Raw genomic sequence first — 6,974 nt, 5'->3', positions numbered from 1 at the left:
GAGTCACCTGAAATGTTATTGAACCAAATCTCAACTCTAAGAACCTGCTTAACATTGAGGTAGCAATTTACTTCTTGCTAATTAACAATCTACTCAGTTTCCTTTCCTTAGCCTGAGGTTGGATGGCACTTGTAGGTGAGGTTGAAGAGGGGATTCTCATCCTCTTGTGGATTGGAATCCTTCTCCTTTCTCATTCCTTCCAGCTCTGAAATGCTATGAATACCATGGACTGCCCCAGTCTGTGGAATACAATCATCATACATGAAAACATGCAGACTGGCCCAAAACAGCCCTGGCTTGCAAGAAATGTGCTTCTTTATATATACAATCCCAGGAATGCTTCCTATACAATAGGAAAATACTCAACCTGGAATTCTGGAGAGGCATAGACAAATATTGCCCACAGTGAAAAGGCATGGAGGGGCTGGGTGGCACTGGTAGAAAGAGTAACAACATCACTGACATCACTTTGGTTAAATGGAGAAGGGGAAATTTCCTCCTCTTTTCTTCCAGCTGTGTTCTGGTCTTTCCAAAGCTTTGAATAGAAAAGGGTGTTTCCTGCCCAGAAAGGGATTCTGTGCCTCACAAGTCAAGCCCTTGAGGGTATAGAACAGAGCCTCTCCTATCTAGTGCCCCCAAAATCAGTGTTAGAAGAAGAAGAAGAAAAAGAAGAAGGAGGAGAAGGAGGAACAGGAGGAGGAGGAGGAGGAAGAGGAGGAAAAGGAGGAGGAAGAAGAAGACAAAGAGAAAAAAGAAGGAAGAAGAACAAGAAGAAGAAGGAAGAAGAGGAAGAAGGAAGAAGACAAGAGGAAGGAAGCAGAAGGAGAAAGAAGAAGGAGGAGGAGGAAGAGGAGGAGGAGGAGGAGGAAGAAGAAGAAGAAGAAGAAGAAGAAGAAGAAGAAGAAGAAGAAGAAGAAGAAGAAGAAGAAGAAGAAGAGCCATAATCTCGGGTGCCTGGGGCTTGCCTCTTCTTTTGAAGCTTCACTTTGCTTGAAATGGGAACACTTTATACCCCACTGTATAATCTCTGGTACCTAACCTACACCTAATAACAGCCTGCTCTTATGTGCCTTCCTAACACCCAATCAAGGGGCTTCAGAGTCCAAGGTTCTCCATTCCCTAGAATCCAAACTTTTCTTAGGAAATGTCTCCATTTATAACATTCATGTGGGCAGGAAAGTGAATGTTTTGTCAAGTTTAATTCTGCATAAATCTAAAGACTAAATTCTTTTTTTCCTCTGAGTAGTTACCTATTAGTTTATATAGGATGTTTCCATTCCATTAATCATCCCATCCCCCATTCATTGTCATGAGTATTGTTTATCTTTTGTTTCACTTTTAAAGTCCTTCCAAAACCAAACTCTTCTTACTTTTTCAATCTTACACTTTGCTCTTTTCCAGGCACCCTATGATCTGAAGACTCTGGCCTTAGTGTTCCTCAAACAGGACACTCCATCTCCCAGTTCTGGGCCTTATTCCTGGCTCTCCCCCATGGGTGCAATGTTCTCCCTCCCTCACCACCATCTCTGATCTCTGAAGAATTTTCAGACTGAAAGAAAACATATACTTTCTGAAAGAGGATTTTTCTGGTATTCCCCTTCCTTACCACTCACTTTCTGCCTTGCTAATTATCTTCACATCCACTGTAGCTACCTTGTAGGACCCTACTCATTTACTACATGTCTTTCCCTTTAGAATGCCAGCTCCTTGAAGGAAGGGATTGTATTTTAGCCTTTCTTTGTATCCCTTGTGCATGCTGTCTTACTTGGCTTATGATAAGAGCTTCATAAATGCTTGTGGACTATTTGTTGATTGGCCACATTTCTCTTCCCCCATCCCCAAACATGTTCTTGTGAAGCTCTTTCTTTTTCTCCTGTTCAGATGTAGGACTTTAGGGAAATTCAAAGTAAATCCCATGTCATTAATTTGGGCCCATGATTCTAGCCTTTGAACAACTTTTTAGATTCTATCCCCATCCTTCTGCATCTAAGATAATTCCAAAAATAATTGTCCTGCTTGTTTGATTCATAAGTAACAAATGACTGAGAGAAAAAAAGGATAGAAATTACCAGCAATTCATCAGAGCTCCTTTTCTGGGGCCACATCCCATTACCCAGCTTCCCTGCCCTGCCCAAATGCCTTCAGATCAGGATACACTCCTGCCTTCCCTCACTCAGACTCCTCTGGATCTCAATTACTTTTCCCTCCTGCCCCATTCCAGACATCCCCAATGCCATTATTAAGGAGAGCTGATTACTTCAGGGAAGTGTGGGTGGGAAAGAAAGCTGGTTCCCCTAATCACACCAAGGAAGAAAAGATTGGCAGGCCTTCCATTTTAGAAGGCTCCATGCTAAGAGCCCAAAGGATGTCAGGAGCTGTCAGATGTTTACTGCCTTCTGTTAAAACCTATTTCCCCAAAGGTTCCCAAAGCAGGCGACACTGCCCCCTGGTGGATGCTGGAAACCTGGGTGGGGGCGAGTGTGCAGGAGCAACCTCTGGTTCAATTGGAAAGCAGTGAACAAAATTAAGGAGGTAGTGGAAGCATAGGGAAAAAAGAGAAGATAAGAAAATTTTGAAAAATTGTACATGTTTCATCTGTTGTGTAACAGAGTTAAAATCATAGTGATTGCATTATTTTCCAAATAAACACACAAAATGCCTCTTATAACTGATCAATGAACAACTCCTCCAACAGGTCTTAAGAAGTAAGTGTTGGCAGGTGAGCATGTTGCACATTGTCAGGAAGTCTAGCAAGCATTAACAAGAATATTTGCATTTAATGACTTGTTACGTGATATAATATCGCCTCATTAAAATTTCAATGCAGAAAAAACACAAATTTACAATAAATTATTATATTTTAAGATGTATCACTATAAAAAATACATATTTTGTATTTTTTTTGAAATGAAGCAAATTCCAAAAAAAAGTTTGAGGGCTAAAGAAAGTATATTTCCAGAGGGGGGCGCTGCATAATTCTTTTTTGAAAAGGCGCAACTTTGGGAACCTCTGCACTAGACAATATTGTTTTTCTTAGAATCCTGCACACCTTTCAAATTCATTTTTGTTTTGTTCAGTCACTTCTAATGCTTCCTAATCTCATTAGGGGTTTTCTTGGCAGAGATAATGGAGTAGCTTGCCATTTTCTTCTGCAGCTCAATTTATAGATGAGGAAACCGAGGCAAACAGGGTGAAGTGACTTGCCTAAGATCACACAGCTAGGAAGTGTCAAAGGCAGGATTTGATCTCAGGAAGATGAGCATTCCTAGCCCCAGGCTCAGCACTCCATTCACTGCACAGCCTAGCAGCCCCATGAAACCATAAAACTGACTAAAACTAAAATAAATAAAAGAATGAATGAGTAAATAAGCAAATGAATGAACAGATGAATGAATAAATAAATAAGTAGATAAATAAAACAAAGGACAGGTAGGAATATCAGGAACACCCATCACACAAGCATCTCCGGAGCCAGGACATCTTCAGGTGTCAAGGTCTCAGGGCCTTCCCCTGGACTGGAATCAGCCACTTCTGCTCCTAGAAGCCCCACACCACCAGCTGCTTTGCATAAAGAGATCCCCAAGGGGAGGGCCTGCAGACACAGGGATATAAACTGGGGCTGGGGGCAGAGCAGCCACAGGGAAGGAGACACTGCACGATGGAGTCCCTGTCCCACCTTCTCTGTGGGCTTCTCATGCTTTTGGTCCCAGGTAAGAACATGGAACAACACAATATGCCAATGTGCAATTTTTCATGGGATGAAAGAATTCAAATGAGATTAGAATCTCTGGGGCCATGAGCCAGTACAATCCAAGCAGGAATGTGGATTTCTAGGAGGTCAGTGGGGTTTGCAGAGACAGGCTGCCTGTGGGCTAAATATCAAAACATAAGGAGATTGTTCTGTTTATTTCATGTTGCTTGATCATTAATTCCTGCTTTTAGGTTCCAAGGGGGACATTGTGCTGACCCAGTCTCCAGCCTCAGTGTCTGTGACCCCAGGAGAGAGAGTCACCATTAGCTGCAAGGCCAGTCAGAGTCTCAAACACAGTAATGGACACACTTATCTACACTGGGTCCAACAGAAACCTGGACAATCTCCTCAGGGTCTTATTTACAGGGTTTCCAACCTGGTCTCAGGGGTCCCTGCCAGGTTCAGTGGCAGTGGTGCTGAGAAGGATTTCACCCTCACAATCAGCAGTGTGGAGCCTGAGGATGTGGCAGATTATTACTGTGCTCAAGGATATTCTGTTCCTCCCACAGTGCTACATCCTCGAACAAAAACCTCCCCAGGTCTAGGTTGGCTGGTCAGGGAGGCTCAGCTGTCTCCTCTCCTTCCTCTCCTCCAGCAGCTGCTGGGCTGCCTGCTCAGGGCCAGGGTCTCTGGGGCTGACATGAGAAAAGGGACTCAGAGCTCAGGGGAAAGGCCATGGTCTGGCAGCTCTGGGCCCTGAGTGCTCTTGTTCCTCCTCAGCCATGAGCAGTATTGTCAAGGAAAGAACCAACCCCTCTCAAATTGAGTCACCCTACAATGCCCTGGGCCTGAGGCATTCTCCCATTCATACTTTATCTGACTTGCCAGTGAAAAACAAAGAAGAAACAGAAATATCTAGCCAGAGATGCTTTCTGTCCTTTCCTCCCAGCTTAATGTTCCATAGGAAGCAATGACACATGGACCCAAGAGCTCAAGAAGACCAGGCAGCAGCCTAAGGAAATCTGACAGTGAGCCAAGCTTAAATTTCACTTCCCTTGCCCATTTTTCTGACCATGTTGTAAATCAGATTTTGATCTAATTTCTAATCTATTCACACCAGCAGGACATGAGAAGATCTCTCTAGAGTCTCCTCTGCCCCACCCTTTTCCAAAGAAGGCTACCTGTGAGATAAATATCAAAATGGAAGGAGATAGTTTTATTTATTTCATGTTGGTTGATCATTAATTCCTATTTTTTAGGTTCTGGAGGGAAGTTGTGCTGATTTATTCTCCAGCCTATATATACATGTGTGTGTGTGTGTTTGTGTGTATGTATTTATTTGTATGTGTGTGTGTGTGTGTGTGTGTGTGTGTGTGGAATAGACTTGAGTCCATTCCAATCAAATGTGAGTTACAGAAAGAACATACATGATGAGCCAGGTGTGACTCTGGGGCAGCCTCATCTGTCTTGCCAGGATCTGACTACTGTGGATGTTACCAAGTTGACTCAGCTTTCACATAAAGTTATCAGCAGACAAGCCACAAGCAATATAGCTACAATTGGCCATGTACATGGAAAGTCAACATTAAAAAAGTCATTTCTGGAATTGATACTGTATGATTCAAAAATGAGCTGGAAAGAAAATATTAAGTCTAACGCTAAGATTTACAAACTTGATGACCCAAGTTGTTCTTGGCCAGAATGCTACAGATCTTGTGGAAGTAACACACCTGATGAATTTCCTATAGACATTCCAGAAGCTAAAGGAAACTTCAAATTAGTACCACATGTCTCTTTTGTGGATTATCCTGGCCATGATATTTTGATGGGTACCATGCTAACAGTGCAGTGGTCATGGATGCAGCTCTACTGTTAATAGCTGGTAATGAGTCTTATCCTCAGCCTGTTGAGTACCTAGCTGTTATAGAAATCATGAGGTTGAAACACATTCAGATTCTACAGAATAAGATTGATTTGGTGAAAGAAAGTCAGGCTAAGGAACAATATGAACAGATCCTTGCATTTGTATGAGGTACATTTGCAGAGGGAGCTCCTATTATTCCAATTTCTGCTCAGCTGAAGTATAATATTGAAGTTGTTTGTGAATACATGGTAAAGACGATTCCAGCACCCCCATGAGACTTTACTTCAGAACCTAGACTTATCGTTATCCGGTCTTTTGACGTCAACAAACCTGGTTGTGAAGTTGATGACCTTAAGGGTTGTGTGGCCAGTGGTAGTATTCTCAAAGGAGTGTTAAAAGTTGGCCAGGAATTGGAGGTCAGTCCTGGCATTATCTCTAAAGAAAGTGAAGGGAAACTCACGTACAAGCCAATCTTTTCCAAAATCATATCACTTTTTGCAGAACATAATGATCTTCAGTACGCTGCTCCTGGAGGCCTTACTGGTGTTGGAAAAAAAATTGATCCAACTTTGTGCTGAGCTGACAGAATGATGGGACAGGTTCTTAGTTCAATTGGAGCCAAAATCTCCAGAGTTGGAAATTTCCTTTTTCCTGCTTAGCTGTGCATACTGAAGGAGACAAAACAGCAGCAAAGATGCAAAAACTGTCCAAGAATGACGTGTTCATGGTGAGTATAGGCTCTTTGTCTACTGGACCAAGAGTCAGTGCAGTAAAGGCTGATTTAGGTAAGATTGTTCTTACTAATCTTGTATGCGCAGAAATAGGAGAAAAAATTGCCCTTATTCAGAGTTGAAAAACACTGGTGTTTAATTGGCTGGGATCAGATAAGAAGAGGAATGACAGGCAAGACAATGGTAGATGATGACTAAAGAACTGCCACTGAATGCCTAACTTTGGCTGAGGAGAGAGATACCACTTAAACCTAGTGGTATATTTTCAGAGCAATAATGGAGAATTAATTTCATGAACGGTAGATAGTTTTATCATTTCTTGTGAAGAAAATTTAACCTCTGGTATTAAAATGCTCATCAGTGTCTGCAATAAGTGTAAAAATTGGCATAGTGGTGGATTTTTTCCACATTTTAGCAGAAATTAATAATTTTCATACCACATCTAATTTATACATCACTGCGGGTTTGAAATTAAGATATGATTGCAACAGTCAAGACATCTTCACTGTAGTACATTTAACAAAACCTCTTTGAAATAAAATTTTTCTTATTTTCTCATTTTTCCTTTGAATAGCCCCAGGGCTCAAAAATGTTTCAACAGTAAAATACATAAAGAAATAAAACTTTTTTTGAAGACCAAAGGGGAAAAAAAGACCATACATAGTACATATAAAATATACTCTTTTAT

General features: G+C 41.6%; 1 pseudogene; it reads left to right on the top strand.

Moving 5' to 3' along the window:
* Window positions 1-3,658: 3,658 nt before the first annotated feature.
* Window positions 3,659-6,484, top strand: LOC118842760 (annotated as a pseudogene).
* Window positions 6,485-6,974: the final 490 nt, after the last annotated feature.

Source organism: Trichosurus vulpecula, chromosome 3 (assembly GCF_011100635.1).
Source record: "Trichosurus vulpecula isolate mTriVul1 chromosome 3, mTriVul1.pri, whole genome shotgun sequence".
NCBI classification, from domain to species: domain Eukaryota; kingdom Metazoa; phylum Chordata; class Mammalia; order Diprotodontia; family Phalangeridae; genus Trichosurus; species Trichosurus vulpecula.
Note: the sequence above shows the minus strand (reverse complement) of the source record. Positions and strands in the feature narration are given on the sequence as shown.